Raw genomic sequence first — 17,447 nt, 5'->3', positions numbered from 1 at the left:
TGCCCAGTTTTTTTAAAGCTCTGCGCATTTATGTTTCACAGGGTGCAAAAGAAGGGCTTTGCAGCTTGCCTGGCAGAGAAACCGTGTGGTTTGCACCCCTCCTGGGCAATGCCCACCCGCCCGCAACTCCTGAGCCTTCCCCGTTCTGTCAAAACAAAGGGGGAAGGGGGCAGGCTTCCCATTGGGGAAGGCTTGGGATATGCATATGTGCTTGGGCCCAGGGTCTTTTGCCTCTCCCTCCCCACGACTGACTCCCTGTTGCTACTCAGCTTCATAAAAAAGGGTGGGTTCCCGGATTCATTGAAAAAAAATCTGGTAACCATACATTAAGCAGTTGTGGAGACTGAAGGTCCTCACCTACCTGGCTGGGCCGCATTCCTTACTGTGTGGAGAGGGGTTGTCGCTCGCGCTGCCTGTTAGCACCACCACCAGTTTTCTTTTTAAAAAACTCCCCCTTCCTTTACTTGACTCATTCCCGGCCTTATGGCCAACCCAGTTGTGTTTTTCAATGTCACCGCCGATGGTGAGCCCATGGGGTGCTTTGAGCTGTTTGCAGACAAGGTGAGCTGCATCACCTTTGAGCTGTTTGCAGACAAGGTTCCAAAGACAGCAGAGAATTTCTATGCCTTGAGCACTGGGGAGAAAGGTTTTGGTTACAAGGGGTCCTGCTTCCACAGAATCATTCCTGAGTTCATGTGCCAGGGTGGTGACTTTACCCGTCATAATGGAACAGGTGGTAAATCGATTTACGGTGAGAAGTTTGCCGATGAGAACTTTGTCCTCAAGCACACAGGTCTTGTCTATGGCAAATGCTGGTCCCAAGACAAATGGGTCTCAGTTCTTCATCTTCACTGCAAAAACTGGTTGATTGGATGGGAAACATGTGGTCTTTGGCCAAGCCAAAGAAGGAATGAATATTGTGGAAGCAATGGAGCACTTTGGGTCAAGGAATGGCAAGACAAGAAAGAAGATCACCATCTCTGACTGCGGGCAGCTGTCATAAAATTCCTTTGTCTCAACAATCAACCATTCTGAAGGTCCCATCCTGAAGGTCCCAGGCAACATCCTGAAGGTCCCAGGCCACAGAGAGGTTAGGCTGGCCTCAACTAGAGCCAGGGCTTTTTCGGCTGTGGCTCCAATCTGGTGGAACGCTCTGTCACAAGAGACTAGGGCCCTGCGGGACTTTACATCTTTCTGCAGGGCCTGCAAGACGGAGCTGTTCTGCCAGGCCTTTGGTCGGGGTTCAGTCTGACTCCCTCTCCCCTTTCATAAGAACTTGCATGAAAGTGGCCTCCCAATTTTTCTCACAGGCCCATATAAGTTCAGCACAAACAGTTGGGCCTGGTGAGCATTTAAGGTCCCCAACCCTAATCTGCGGGTTGCCATCTGATTGGATTTTATTCTGATCCTGATCTGATTTGAGGATGTATTTTAATTGATTGTCTGATTTTATGTTAATGTGTTATACATTTGATGTTAGCCGCTCTGAGCCCGGCTTCAGCTGGGGAGGGCGGGATATAAATAAAATTATTATTATTATTATTATTATTATTATTATTATTATTATTATTATTATTCCTTCTGTAGCTGGGGTTAGTCCCCTGTAATCCTTGTGCTCCTCACTTACTACTGCTTTTCTATTTGGTTTCCATTTCTGCTCCCTCACAAGTCCAGCTGGACTGAAGACAACTTTGTTTGCAATGTGAAATAAAACAAGTTAAATCAAGGAGGAGGAGGAGGAGGAGGAGGTCCTCACCTCCCCACAGCTGCCTAAGTCCACTCCTCTCCAGGGTTTTCCCCCCAAGCAATCTGAGACTGTGCCTACAGGAAGCTAACATTTCTACAAAACCCAGAGGAAAATATCAACAAGGGGTGTTTTGGAAGTCTCCTTAGTATTCTTGACACCCATTGCATTGATTTGAAAGTATTCAACTTCGATAAGATCATGCCTGAAGTTCTTTGACATATGCAACAGAAGTCACAGTCAGTACTGCCATTGGCTTTTAATCTTAATAAATACACTGGATTATACCAACAGTTGTAGAAGGTCCCCGCCATCTTCTGTTATGGACTTGGGTGGTGAAATGACAGGTGCAGATACGAGTTGGCTGCCAGTTCAAATGCAGGATAGTTTAGTGATGTTCATGGCTTTATTTATTATGTTTGAAGGGAGAGTAGAAAAGCAAAATAACATTTCAGGGACAAAGCTGTTAACATTGGATGTCAGCTGAGCATTGCAGCATCTCCTGCATTGGGAAGATTATTTTAAAGTTCAAGTCAACCATTACTTCTCCACTCCCAGTCTCTCCTCCAACAGAAAGGGCAACAAAGCTAAAAACATGTACATAAATACTACCATACCTTTTAAAGACGAAAGCAGTGCTATAGGAGGGCTGGTGTTTGCTATTTAGCCAATCTGATGCAGAGTCCTTTCAAATTAAGTGGTGTGTTTTTAAAAAACCAAACCATCCTGTTTCTTGTGTATGTTTTAAAAAAATAAAACCTGCAAAATGGAATTGCAACAAAATTAATAAAATCATTACGTTTCCATGATGTGAAATTTCTTAGCAAGCGTATGTCATATAAGTCTCTTTAAGTAAAAAAAAGCAACATTAGGTAAGTGCAAATCTTTTGTTCACTGGATTTGTCAATGGAGCACTGGACAAGAATGCAAGGGCAACGGTAGTTGATTTCGGTACCAAAGCCCAAGTCATCAAACCATTCAAATATTCATGGGTCAATACAGATGCCAATAATAATAATAATAATAATAATAATAATACAGTTGTGCAGTGCTATTTTTCTAGAAAAAGAGGTGCTGGAACTCACCATGAATGCCTCCCTTGTTCTCTTATAATGCCAATGGCGCCCACCTGAGAGGGGCCGGAACTGAGTTCTGGCAAGTTCCAGCTGAATAAAAGCCCTGATTAGAACAAGAAGGAGAAAATTAATAATGTGACAAGCTCTACAACTGAAATGAGGAAGAGGGAAAGTGGAATGACTCTATGAGTTCTCCTCAAAATTTGCAAACATCCTTCCTCTCATTCACTGAGACGGGAGTGGCTTTGGAAAATAGTTTGCTGTGAGGAAAACCTTAGTCCTATTCATCAAAACTAAATACCGAATTTTTCGCTCTATAACACGCACCTGACCATAACACGCACATAGTTTTTAGAGGAGGAAAACAAGAAGAAAAAAATTCTGAATGAAACAGTGGATGTATCATTTTTGTGCTTCATGCTGTGGCCACAGACATGTGATTTGACGGTGAGTTTGGGGTAGCCCAATGCAAAAATCCTGAGAATCCATGTGGATTTTTTTGGTGCAGGCTGTAGCCATGGACATGCTATGTGATCTGATGGTGAATTTGGGGTGACCCAATGCAAAGATCCTGAGGATCCATGTGGATCCATGCTTTGTAACCACGTTCTTGCACCATTGTGGCCCCAGGCAACAGTGGGTGTGTGATCTTTTTGGTGCAGGCTGTAGCCATGGACATGCTATATGATCTGATGGTGAATTTGGGGTGACCCAATGCAAAGATCCTGAGGATCCATGTGGATCCGTGCTTTGAAACCACGTTTTAAGTGGGGAGGGAAGGAAAAACACAGAAGGGACAAGGAGCATGAGAGGGGTGTGCGGAGAAGCAGCTGGCTAACAATGCAGGAGAGGGGTTTAACGGGAGGGAGGAAAGGAAGGCAAAAGTTTCCCCCCCACCCACCCAAGCCAGCCCTCTCTCACTCTCTCTCTTTCTCTCCCACCTGCATGTTTTCCGGCTGCCTGCGAGTCCCAGAATGCTGGACGCAGCAGCACCGGAGCACGGAGAGGAGGAGGTGGTGGCTGTTGGTTGCGCTCCTAGCCGACAGAACCTGAGCCGGGTGGGCTGGAGCCTGCGCGCAGTGTGACTAGGAAGGAATTAGAAGGAAGGACGTGATCCTTTCCTTTCCCCTCTGCTTGCCAGGAGGGCAGGGGATTTCCTTGCTCTTTGTTACGTTTGAGCAACAAAGTTGCTCAACTGAAAACAGAAGAGGGTGGGCAGTAAGACCCTGAGGCAGAATGCAGGAAAGCAGCAGCCTCCTCTCTGCAAGCCTTCCCTCCTCCGTGAAGTGCAATCTGATTTTTGCCTGATTTTTGCCCCTGCACTTGGGCCGGTCGGCTCCAGGGACCACACATTCACTCAATAACACACACAGACATTTCCCCTTACTTTTTAATAATAATAATAATAATAATAATAATTTTTATTTATACCCCGCCCTCCCCAGCCAAGGCCGGGCTCAGAGAAAAATGTGTGTGTTATAGTGCGAAAAATATGGTATCTCTCCATCTCTCTACCGCCCACCCTCCTCAAGATCACGGTGTTTCCCTAGTAAACTTGCTTTCACTCCCGTTCCCAGCCAATAAATAAAATGCAGCGGTTGCTATATTTTAAATGACAAAAGACAGCATTTTTCTCGTCACCCGAGTCCTCAGCACAACTCCGGACTTCAGGGAGTCCCTGCTCTGAGCGGAGATATTAATGGTGGAATCAGAGTCAGAGATGTTAAAACCTCACCCAACTCACACACATTTGCCTTGTTATTCAGTCTGTACACAGAGCCAGGAAAACAGGGATCTGGTGAAGTCACTCTAGATATCAGCATGCACTTGCAGCATTTTCATTGGTCTGGAACAGACTACAGTATATGACACTGACCAAAGAATTTTACACGTGTGTGTGTGTGTGTGTGTGTGTGTGTGTGTTTTATCACGTCTGCATTCAGTGCTTCTGCAAAGCCTTTGGTGCCCATAGTTAAAAGTGCATCCTGTAAGAACAGAGCATGTAAAGCTCCTGTTCGAGAGAGAACTGTGCAATAAACCCTAAAGAAAGGATACCTAGTACACAGTGTACAAAACAAGGAAACAGATAACTCTGTTCTGACTAATACCGTCTAACATATGGTGTGCAGCAGGAGTGATCAATCATCCCAATAACCAAACTCCTCTAGGCAGCTGAAGCTGTCAGAGCAAAGAACCAGATGACTGCTTCCTAGGTATCATTAAACCCTTTAAGACAGGTCATTTCTTCCTGCATATATATATATATATACCGTATTTTTCGCCCTATAAGACGCACTTTTTCCCCTCCAAAAATGAAGGGGAAATCTGGGTGCGTCTTATGGGGCGAATGCAGGCATCGCGGACCTCTCCGCCAGCAGCGGGAGCGCTCCCGCTGCTGGCGGAGGGGTGCCTGCATGCCGAAGCCTGCGCGCGCTGAGCTCAGCGCGCCCAGGCTTCGCGGACCTCTCCGCTAGCAGCGGGAACGCTCCCGCTGCTGGCGGAGGGGTGCCTGCATGCCGAAGCCTGCGCGCGCTGAGCTCAGCGCGCCCAGGCTTCGCGGACCTCTCCGCTAGCAGCGGGAACGCTCCCGCTGCTGGCGGAGGGGTGCCTGCATGCCGAAGCCTGCGCGCGCTGAGCTCAGCGCGCCCAGGCTTCGCGGACCTCTCCGCTAGCAGCGGGAACGCTCCCGCTGCTGGCGGAGAGGTGCCTGCATGCCGAAGCCTGCGCGCGCTGAGCTCAGCGCGCCCAGGCTTCGCGGACCTCTCCGCTAGCAGCGGGAACGCTCCCGCTGCTGGCGGAGGGGTGCCTGCATGCCGAAGCCTGCTCGCGCTGAGCTCAGCGCGCCCAGGCTTCGCGGACCTCTCCGCTAGCAGCGGGAACGCTCCCGCTGCTGGCGGAGGGGTGCCTGCATGCCGAAGCCTGCGCGCGCTGAGCTCAGCGCGCCCAGGCTTCGCGGACCTCTCCGCTAGCAGCGGGAACGCTCCCGCTGCTGGCGGAGAGGTGCCTGCATGCCGAAGCCTGCGCGCGCTGAGCTCAGCGCGCCCAGGCTTCGCGGACCTCTCCGCTAGCAGCGGGAACGCTCCCGCTGCTGGCGGAGAGGTGCCTGCATGCCGAAGCCTGCGCGCGCTGAGCTCAGCGCGCCCAGGCTTCGCGGACCTCTCCGCTAGCAGCGGGAACGCTCCCGCTGCTGGCGGAGAGGTGCCTGCATGCCGAAGCCTGCGCGCGCTGAGCTCAGCGCGCCCAGGCTTCGCGGACCTCTCCGCTAGCAGCGGGAACGCTCCCGCTGCTGGCGGAGAGGTGCCTGCATGCCGAAGCCTGCGCGCGCTGAGCTCAGCGCGCCCAGGCTTCGCGGACCTCTCCGCTAGCAGCGGGAACGCTCCCGCTGCTGGCGGAGAGGTGCCTGCATGCCGAAGCCTGCGCGCGCTGAGCTCAGCGCGCCCAGGCTTCGCGGACCTCTCCGCTAGCAGCGGGAACGCTCCCGCTGCTGGCGGAGAGGTGCCTGCATGCCGAAGCCTGCGCGCGCTGAGCTCAGCGCGCCCAGGCTTCGCGGACCTCTCCGCTAGCAGCGGGAACGCTCCCGCTGCTGGCGGAGAGGTGCCTGCATGCCGAAGCCTGCGCGCGCTGAGCTCAGCGCGCCCAGGCTTCGCGGACCTCTCCGCTAGCAGCGGGAACGCTCCCGCTGCTGGCGGAGAGGTGCCTGCATGCCGAAGCCTGCGCGCGCTGAGCTCAGCGCGCCCAGGCTTCGCGGACCTCTCCGCTAGCAGCGGGAACGCTCCCGCTGCTGGCGGAGGGGTGCCTGCATGCCTAAGCCTGCGCGCGCTGAGCTCAGCGCGCCCAGGCTTCGCGGACCTCTCCGCTAGCAGCGGGAACGCTCCCGCTGCTGGCGGAGGGGTGCCTGCATGCCGAAGCCTGCGCGCGCTGAGCTCAGCGCGCCCAGGCTTCGCGGACCTCTCCGCTAGCAGCGGGAACGCTCCCGCTGCTGGCGGAGGGGTGCCTGCATGCCGAAGCCTGCGCGCGCTGAGCTCAGCGCGCCCAGGCTTCGCGGACCTCTCCGCTAGCAGCGGGAACGCTCCCGCTGCTGGCGGAGACGTGCCTGCATGCCGAAGCCTGCGCGCGCTGAGCTCAGGGCGCCCAGGCTTCGCGGACCTCTCCGCTAGCAGCGGGAGCCAGCACTGGGCTCCCACGGCTTGCAGAGAGCTGCCTGTTTGGGGGCTGGGGTCGGGGGAAGCTCGGGCTTCCCCAACCCCGCGCCTGGGGGGGAAATAATTTTTTTCCTTTATTTCCCCCCCAAAAAACTAGGTGCGTCTTATGGGACGGTGCGTCCTATAGGGCGAAAAATACGGTATATATATATATATATATATATATATATATATATATATGAGAGACAATAAGTGGTAGCAAGGAAGCAAACTTAAAAAAGAGAGGAAGCAGCAGCAGATATTACCACCCATCAACAGCGAATGAAATCAAATAACGTGCAGTTACTTAACAGCAATTCCCCCTTTTGAGTTTTTTCAGGATTCCCACCTTTATGGTTTGTTTCTAGCACGAAACACATGGTCCTTCCGATTGTGCCTCAAGGCCTGACTCCCTGAAGCACCTGCAGCCACCTCCTCCTCGTGTCTGGGCTGCATCTTGCGTGTTTCCAAGGCAATAGCGTTCACAGCCAGGGATCTTCAGACCTGCAGAACGAAGGTGCTGCTTTCGGAGTCACTGATGTTGCAGGCAGCAAAACTTACTTTTGCTCTAATGTGTGCCACAACACTGTAAGCTGACTCCTACTCTTAATAGGGCCCCGCCAGACTTCTCAGCAGAAAACATATGTTCTCCTAATCATGCAAATATCTGGAGATGACCGCTGGTGGTGGAGGTAGGTATGCCAGGCTGCTCTCAGCATTTCGTCCTGTTTTCAATATTAGTGTGAGTCACATGGATCTTGGAGATGTGGGATAGGAATATTTTAAATGAGCTGAGAGTGTGTGGGCCTAGCTAGCCTAGCCTGGCCTAGCTCTCCAGAAGAAGCGAGAATCGTGCATGACTTTTGAGTCACACATCACTTGCAGTCCTGATTTTTCATCAGCAAGCGCTGACTTCGAGACACGTTGCCGTCGGCTAAACTAGCTGCGTGGCTGCCAGAGCCATGCACTGAACTGGGCATGAATTGATTTCGGTACCCAGTTATAGCAAACAACAAGGCTCTCTTGTTTTCACCCTGGTGGAAATTTGTAAGTAGGAGCAGCCACAGCAGTTCCATTAGGGTAGCCGGTGTTCTTGCAGATCAATCTATACATGTATAACTAGCGCTTCCATTTCAAAATGCATCTTCAGCATCCTTAAGACAACCCATTCAACTCCTAACAAAATTAAACCAGGAATAGGGAACCTAAATACACCTTTCCAGGCCTCTCTGAAAGTATGCTTGGAATTCTGGTAATGTTTCTTGCTTACCTGAATGCAGAGAGAGAGAGGTGCAGATGCGTACAAACTAGTCTACTGTTGAGTTCACTCACTTCATACTCAACCCACTTTTGCTTCTGGCCTTGCTTACTATTAGCATATGACAACCCTCCCACCCCCCACCTCACCGAAGGCTTTCTAGAAGGGAATGTGGCCCTTGAGTTGAGAATGGGTTAACTCACAGATGGGGAAACTAAGGGTTCATTCAGATATGGGGAATATGGCTTCTCTGATTATAATCAGTGTTTTTCTTGTAGAAAAAAACAGTGCTGGTACTCACCAGGAGCTTGTTACAGAAAGTGCTGCATTTTTAGCCAACGTTTTTCTTCTAGGTGCTGGTACCGCGTACCCTCGAGTACCCCTGGGGGGGAGCACGGGTTATAATGCCAGCACCCCTGTCCTTTCACACAACAGTATCTGCTGCATTATGCAACTGTGACTTTTTGACAGGATGGCCAAGACGTTAATTTAAATTTCAGTCGCATTGGGTGCATGATGTGACACACTAATGAATGTAACTGGACAATGTCACTGCAGCCCCACCCTTTCTGCACATGTGTGTCCTTGTTCTCCCATGAGTCAACCATGAAAACAGCAAGAAATAACTGTATGCCACTATCCCGCTGCAAATTTCGGCACTTTGCTCCCGCGATTTTCTGGGTTAATGGGCTGGCAAGTGGATTTTTTCCCCGCTGGAAGCATTTAGCATGGAAATGAGTGTTAAACCTCTGCTAGATTCTGCTAAATTTCCAGAAGTGGCTTTTACATTGCATGAAAATTCAAATATAATGCGGAAACTTACAGTTGGGGAAACAGAATAAATTGCTGTGTGAACACAGTTTAAGATTTATCTCCAACATTCAGGTTCCAGTGGGAGCTATACGTGGCCATGGCAAATGGTAGCTAACTGGCCATTTCTTCAACAATCTGTTATTTTTTAAAAAAAAATGGGCTGCAAATCCTGCACTATATACAATTAATGGTTGTTACATCATAGACATCATGCTGGAGCATGATGCATGTTTACAGGCTGGCTCCTTAGACAAAGGCATTGATAAAGACAAGGATGCACATTCATACACATTGGTATGTTCACAGAATACAACAGCTTTTATGCTGTCAAACAGATGTTCGGTGTTGTCCCACATTGTCTGCGCCACCTCTAACTCTGCCCCACTGCTGCTTCTCATCTCACCAGCCCCCTTCATTCGGTGAATATTTGTAAAACACAAAACTGGAGTTGAGAATCAGCTCCAGATGGACTTGGATGATGTCACCACAATGGCACATGTGAGAGAACGTTTCCATTTGTCCCCAATCCCCTCTCTCATAAAAGTGCCCTTCTTTGAATCAAGGGTGCAGTAAAACTCAGGAAGCTGCCTTCAACTGGGAAGGAAGCCTTTTCCCTGAGCAGCTGCAGAGCATTTGCCTCTTAAGATGTGTCTTCAGGAGATGTGTCTTCTTCACGCTGTGAAGAAACTGCCTCATGGTGAAGGTGTAAATCAGCTAGAACAGATATACATCCAGAGCCTCACATCGAAAGACGGAACTCAAAGAAGCGAAGAGCTGACATTTCAAATTCTGTCATGCTAAATCTCTACAGTGAAGATAATGATTTGATACAGAAAGCCTTGTTTTCTCAATTGCATTCTGCTCCTCCGTTTGGGTGAAAATGCCACAACGTTGGTGGGGTGGGGAGAGAGAACTGTCACCAACATTTGAGTTCCAGGACAAGGCAAACATGCTATTTGGAGGGAACAGTTGCATTTTATTTGATGGAAACTCTGATTCAAAGATGTTAGGGTTCGGTTAACACACTGATTATTATTTTTAAAAATCCAGTACCTTGGATCCCAAACGCCTTGTGAGTTGAATGTTTTGCCGCAAACCCAGAAGTGAGTGTTCCAGTTTGTGAACGTTCTTTGGAACACAAACATTCGACAGGGCTTCCGGGGCTTCTGGTTGGCTGCAGGAGCTTCCTGCAGTCAATCGGAAGCCATGCCTTGGTTTCCAAACGTTTTTGAAGTTGAACAGACTTCCGGAACGGATTCTGTTCGCCTCCCAAGGTACCACTGTACTTTATTCTCCCTCACTCTGGCACTTCAGGAGGGCAGGTCTACCCGTCCAAGGGAGGACATGGTTCACCTCAAAGGACTCTTGACTATTTGAGACAAGACATGTCTGTCAAGCTAGTTCATTCTTCACATTTTGCTAGGGCTTCCTCCCTCTCTTAGACTACATTCATAATAGCCCTATCAGACACACTGAGACTTAATTCCCAAGGAAATGCTCATAGGTCTGTGCTTTTAGTTACATCAGCTTCTCTGTGGGCCAGTTGGGGGAATCTGAGTCAGGAGGTCTTTTCTGGTTAAGGTAACTAGATTGTGGTTCCTTAAACAGTGTTTCAGGTTCTAAGCCAGGCATCCCCAAACTCGGCCCTCCAACTGTTTTGGGACTACAACTCCCATCATCCCTAGCTAACAGGACCAGTGGTCAGGGATGATGGGAAGTGTAGTCCCCAAACAGCTGGCGGGCCGAGTTTGGGGATGCCTGTTCTAAGCCATTCCCATTCCATTCATTTCTTTCTTTAAAAAGGGCTAATTGGAAAGTTCACTTCTCAATATCCCCAAACAGATACCCTCCAAATATTTTGGACTACAATTCCCATTGGCCAGGCTGGCTGGGGATGGTAGGGATTTTAGTGCAAAGCATCTGGAGGGAACCATGTTACAGAAGATTGCTTCGTGCCCTTCACTTCTTTTCCTCCAGAACCTTGCAACTCAGCCTCTCAGTCATCTGATCTCCATCAGATGTCTATCTCCCAATTTTAATATTTCCTTTCTACCAATTTCAATCCTGGAATACCTTAATCTGTTCCTATTCTGTCCATTGTGTCGCCTTTTACCTTCCCCACTTGCTAGACAGGCCTGCAGGCTTGTGACCCTCTGCTTCTCTTCTCTGGCTGGCTGCTCAGCAGCAAATGCAGCAGCTGAAGAAGATGAGCCAAGAGACAAACACACACAAAACCCGCCCTTATTTGCTTTGGATTGCAAGTGCATGGGATCTGCTTATTCGAGAATATGTTCAGCTGTGCTGCAGTCAGCTGAACATGCCATACCATTGTGAACAATGTGTCCCAGTACTTGCCTGTTTTCCCACAAAGCACGCCTCCATAGTGGAATAGATGTGTGAAGAAATTCTCTTAGGTATCCTGTTTAACTGCCATGGGATAATGTGTATACAGTGAAATCCTGTTTACCTATCTGCCATTTATACCATGCTTTTATGATCCATGAAGGTTAAGCTTCCCTAGTTAAATTTCTCCCTTTTTTCACACAGCTGTTAAAGGCACAGAGAAGTCTCTGTCAGCAAAGGAGCTGGGGGTACAGAGAAAGGAGCTGAGCACTCTTCACTTATCTCACGACCTAGCTTTGTTCTAAGCAAGAGAGCTAATGTAGCATGTTGAATGGCAGGAAAAGTCTGCTGCGCCTGGAGGAAAATACATAGACTTCCTCCTTCAAAATATATGAAATATACTCAGAGTCGCAAAGTGATTTCATGCTCTTTATTCAGCTCATAGTGGTGAGGAGGAATGAATGAATGCCAGTCCCCTCAAAGTATCTGCCTTATATACATTATTTACACAATGGGCTGCACATGATTGGCTAATTCCGGAATTCTACTGTAAGCCAATCAGGTTGTGGATTCACTTCTATCTGGAGCATGATTGGGTGGTTCCTGCCAACCAATCATACTGCTGCATTGTTCTAGGACCAATCAGACTGCTGCATTCTGAATCCTATTGTTCTAGGACCAATCAGACTGCTGCCTTTTGGATCCTATTGTTCTAGGACCAATCAGACTGCTGCAGTTTGGATCCTATTCAACTCAGTACATAACACCCCTCCCCTCTAAGTTCCAGTCCTGCCCGGGAGGTCGCATTCATAGTCTTCAAGGTACGCTGGCGGCCTACGTGTGCGTTGCGGCCTCTGGTGTTCCCTGGTCCGGGGTTCCGGTTCTGGCTCGTGTTCCAAGGATGCTGGCTGTGATGGGGCTGTTTGGTCTGGCGCAACTGGCTCGCTCAGTCGTGGTTCTGGTTCTGGTGTCCTTTCGGCCTCATGGGTCCTCTCTGTATTTACTGATTCTGCCTCTCCTGCTGGCCCCTGCTGCTCTATGGGCCTCACTGCCCCACTGTTCCCTTGGGACTCCTCTGACCTGTCCGCCGCCTCCTGGTTATCTCCCGGGAATCGTCGCCGTATCTGGTCGCAGTGGCGGCGCCAGCATTGCCCCCCATCTGTTAGCACCTCGTACGACACGGGGCCAGTGACCCTGGTGACCGTGGCGGGTACCCATGCAGGGCCTGCCCCAAAATTCTTTGCGTACACTGGGTCCTGGGCCTTGAAGGTCCGGGGGTTCCTGCCTTCCCCCACCACTACCTCATCCTGAGCTCTATCGGGGTGAAGGCGGTCCAATCTGATTGCAAGGCGCCGACCCATTAGTAGTTCAGCGGGGCTCCGGCCAGTCGTTGAGCTGGGGGTGCTGTGCTGTGCTAGAAGGAATGTGGCAAGGCGGTACTCCCAATCCCCTTGCGTCATGCGGCGAAGGGTGTCCTTGGTGGTCCGCACCATGCGTTCTGCTTGGCCATTGGTGGCAGGGTGGAATGGCGCCGAACGGATGTGGCGGATGGCATTCTGCGCTGTGAAGGTTTGGAATTCTCCTGACGTAAATGCAGTCCCGTTGTCTGAGACGAGAGTGTCAGGGAGCCCGTGGGTTGCAAACAGCCTGCGTAGTACCCGGATGGCTGCAGATGCAGAAGTGGACGGTACCAGTGCGACTTCCAGCCATTTGGTGTAGGAGTCCACCACTATGAAGAATGTTTTCCCCTGAAAGGGGCCAGCGAAGTCCACATGCAGGCGTGACCATGGTGCTCGGGCGGACTCCCAGGACTGGACTGGGGCCCTTGGGGGATCTGGGCGGGATTCTTGGCAGGCCTGGCAGTGTTTGACCCAGGCCTCTATCTCTCCGTCGATCCCCGGCCACCACACATAACTCCTGGCCAAGGCCTTCATTCTTACTACCCCTGGGTGTGTCTCGTGTAGGGCTGTGAGGACCCTTTTGCGGAGGGGCTGGGGAACAACGACCCTGCTTCCCCATAACAGGCACCCCTTGTGGGCCGACAGTTCATGTTTGCGAGTTGTGTAGCCAGCGAATTCTGGCCCAGGGCTGTTGCTGGGCCATCCCCTCCACACCCAGTCCAGGACCCGGGAGATGACCCTGTCTTTCTTGGAATGGTGTGCAACTTCTTGTGCCTGAATGGGGCGGTCGGGAAGCAGCTCCAGGCTCATAACCTCTTGTGCAGGTGCTGGGTCGGGGCCTGTTTCCGGTAGTGGTAGCCTGCTGAGGGCGTCCGCATGGCCCATTGCCTTCCCAGGGCGGTGAATCAGTGCATACTGGTAGCTGGCAAGGAAAATTGACCACCTGAGGACGCGAGGAGACAGCACTTGGGGGGTCTGCTTTTCGGGGGCAAACAAGCCAAGCAACGGCTTGTGGTCAGTCACCACGGTGAAGGGCCGCCCGTACAAGAAATCATGGAATTTTTTTACTCCCTTCACGATTGCCAGACCCTCCTTGTCGATTTGCGAGTAGTTCCGCTCGGTTGCATTGAGTGTCTGGGAAAAGTATGCCACCGGTACCTCTCTTCCATCCGGGAGTTGGTGTCCCAGGACAGCGCCAATGCCATAGGGTGAGGCGTCGCATGCTAGCACCACCGGCAGCCTCTCGTCGAAGTGTGCCAAGACCGAGTTTGAGACAAGCAAGTCCTTGACTGCCTGGAGTGCGGCCTCCTGGCGCTGGCCCCACACCCAAGGGGCCCGCTTGTCCAGGAGTCTGTGTAGGGGCTCTGCTACCGCTGCCTTGTGGGGAAGGAAGGAATGGTAAAAGTTCAATAGTCCCAAAAAGGCCTGAAGCTCAGTCTTGTTCTTGGGCGCTGGGGCATCGCAAATGGCCCGTACCTTGTCCCCAGTCGAGTGGACCCCTTCTGCATCCACCATAAATCCCAGAAAGTCCACCTGAGGCACTCCTAGTAGACATTTTTCCCGCTTCACCTTGAGACCCGCCGTCTGGAAACGGTGCAGAACGGTGCGGAGGCGGTCCTCAAACTCCTCTGGTGTGGGCCCGGCAATCAACACATCATCGAAGAAGGGGGTGACGCCAGGGATTCCTTTAAGGAGAGAGTCCATTAGATTCTGGAATATGCCTGGTGCCACGCTGACACCGAATTGCAGCCGCCTTACCCTGAACGCTCCTCTGTGCGTCACAATCGTCTGTGCCTCTGCTGTGGCCTCATCTACTGGTAGCTGTTGATATGCTTGGGCCAAGTCCAGCTTGCCAAAAATTTTCGACCCAGCCAGGGTGGCAAGGACATGGCTGACCACTGGCACTGGGTATGCATGGGCCGTGAGGGCCTTGTTTATGGTACATTTGTAGTCTGCGCAGATGCGGACCGAACCATTAGGCTTGACGGGTGTGACGATTGGGGTTTCCCAGGGGGCATTAGGCACCGGCTCCAGCACTCCTTGCTCCACGAGCCGGTCCAATTCCTCGTCTATACGGGGTTTCAGGGCGAACGGGACCCGGCGGGCCTTGAGCCTGACTGGTCGTACTGCGGGGTCAAGCTGTAGAGCAATGGGGGGCCCCGTATACTGTCCCAATTTCCCATCAAAAACCCCCGGAAATTCCTTGCATATGGCGTCCACGTCCACTTGTAAGCTAGTGTGGTTCACCCCGGTGACGGCTAGCCCCAGTGGTCCAAACCATGCCAATCCCAGTAAGCTAATGTAGGGGCCCTTGACCACAAGCAAGTCCAGTTGCCGCGTCCGCCCTCGGTATTGCACCCTGAAGGTCCCCACCCCCATTGTGGGGACCTTACGTTTCTGGAAGTCCCGGAGGGTGAATGGGGCCGGCCTGAGTTTGGGACCCCCAGTAGGACACAGTTTCCTTAACGTCCTTGCCGAGATTATGGATAGAGTTGAACCCGTGTCAAGCTCCATGCGGCATGGGGCCCCCTCTATCTGTACCTCTACATAAATTTTCTCTACGTTGGGGTGGAGCAACTGGTATACCTGGAAGTCCGTGAGCTCCGTTGAGTTGCCTTGGTGCGTTGGGCCCCGGGACCTGGGGCTCTTGGATTGGTCATCTGATGCCTGCCGTCGGGTGGGCCGAGCCCGACACACCCGGGCGATGTGTCCCGATTTTCTGCACTGCCTGCACTCTGCGTTGCGGAAACGGCAGGTCCTCCTCTCGTGACTTTCTCCACAGCTTGCGCAGTTTCCTCCTTCTCGTCGAGGCAGCTGTGGTATGTGGGCTGCTTGAGTGCGCTGCTGTACTCGGTGCACCTCCTCCCTGTCAGATCCTGAGTCGTCGGTGAGGTCTTCGTGGTGGACCCTCGGTTGGGGCGGCTGGCTCGGCCGTGCCTCTTGCGTCGACCTCTCGGCAGCTTCCGTTGCCAGGGCCTCCTCCAGAGCAACCTGGAACGTTAGGTTCTTCTTAGCGTAGAGGCGCCGTTGCAGCTTCTCATCCCTCAGGCCACCGACGAGGCGGTCACGAAGCATGTTCTCCAGCTCTGAGAAGTTGCAGAACCGGGCGGCTTGGCGGAGAGAGGTCACAAACCCAGTTATGGTTTCCCCAGGGGCTTGCCGCTTTGCGTAGAAGGCATTTCGCCGAGCCACCTCTGAGGGCTGTGGCGAAAAGTGCACCTTCAGCTGCTCCATTATTGTTTTGTATGGAACCGTAGCGACGTCTTCAGGCGCAAGGAGAGCCCGGGCGATTTCAAACGTCTCCTCTCCGCAGACGCTGAAGAATATTGCCCTCTTCTTGGCGTCTTCTTCATCGGTGACCCCTTTGGCTTCTAGCAGGAAGGTGAAACGGGAGGCGTACGCTTCCCAGTCTCCAGATGCTGGGTTGAACGGCGAGAAGCTGCTGTTGGTTGCCATTCTGAGTTCCTTGTGTCCCGGAGCTGAAGCCTGGATACACGGTGCGAGGCAGCGGTGCGGCAGGTGGCGGTGCTGCGGTGCTGTGTGTGGCAGTCAGCTCAGCGGGATCCCACCCTCGTCGCCAGTGAAATATACTCAGAGTCGCAAAGTGATTTCATGCTCTTTATTCAGCTCATAGTGGTGAGGAGGAATGAATGAATGCCAGTCCCCTCAAAGTATCTGCCTTATATACATTATTTACACAATGGGCTGCACATGATTGGCTAATTCCGGAATTCTACTGTAAGCCAATCAGGTTGTGGATTCACTTCTATCTGGAGCATGATTGGGTGGTTCCTGCCAACCAATCATACTGCTGCATTGTTCTAGGACCAATCAGACTGCTGCCTTTTGGATCCTATTGTTCTAGGACCAATCAGACTGCTGCAGTTTGGATCCTATTCAACTCAGTACATAACAATATAGAACCTCATAATGTCCAACATTTACACACACACACACACACACACACCGCCAACCTCCCAGAGCTCTTTAGAGAGTTGTGTTTCATTCAATTCAACCTGACTCCTCCGAAGTTTGCCCCACTGAAATCAATGTGACTTTATTCCCATATAAGCAGGTATAAAACTGCAGTCTTGTTTGGTAATCACAACATCCCTTGTAAAATATTTTGAAATGCTCTTTGTATGGCCTCCACTAGCTGTGCTCTCCAGTTATTACAGTGCCTATTTCCTTATATTTACCCATGGAACGCTTCACTCACTCAGAGCATCAGGTGATATCTCTGAGGCAGAGGCGAAGCAACCTGCTCCAGTACCTGAAGGGGCGCTTGTCCCAGGGGGGGCGTGACGCGCATCCCAGGGGTATGGTGCACTGCCCAGGGGGGTGCACATCAGGCAGTGTGCTCCTGGGGGGTGCTGCCAATGGGGGGCGGTCAGCACTTTGTGTCCCCCCCTTTGGAATTGCACCCAGAGCGGTCTGCCCCCACCCACCCCCACCCCTCGGAACGCCCCTGCTCTGAGGACCAAACCACATGTTGTTCTCAATGTGTCGTGTGCAGCTACCTCTTAGTTTTTGTCTTTAATTAATTACAGGCACCAGGACAGGGGTCACTGAGAATGCAACAGGCAAGGCAGGGAAGCTTATCCCTTCTTTCTCCAGCCACTATGAGAGCAA

The 17,447-nt window shown here is 51.6% G+C and overlaps 1 pseudogene across 1 annotated transcript; it reads left to right on the top strand.

The window, feature by feature from the left end:
• Positions 1-567: 567 nt before the first annotated feature.
• Positions 568-1,046, top strand: LOC310670749 (peptidyl-prolyl cis-trans isomerase A-like; annotated as a pseudogene). The gene has a single exon. The product of its transcript is annotated as a peptidyl-prolyl cis-trans isomerase A-like (transcript).
• The last annotated feature ends 16,401 nt before the right edge of the window (positions 1,047-17,447 follow it).

The sequence above is a fragment of the Podarcis tiliguerta genome (genome assembly GCF_965153285.1).
Source record: "Podarcis tiliguerta genome assembly, chromosome: 1".
NCBI lineage: Eukaryota > Metazoa > Chordata > Lepidosauria > Squamata > Lacertidae > Podarcis > Podarcis tiliguerta.
This window is presented reverse-complemented; position numbering and strand designations above follow the sequence as displayed.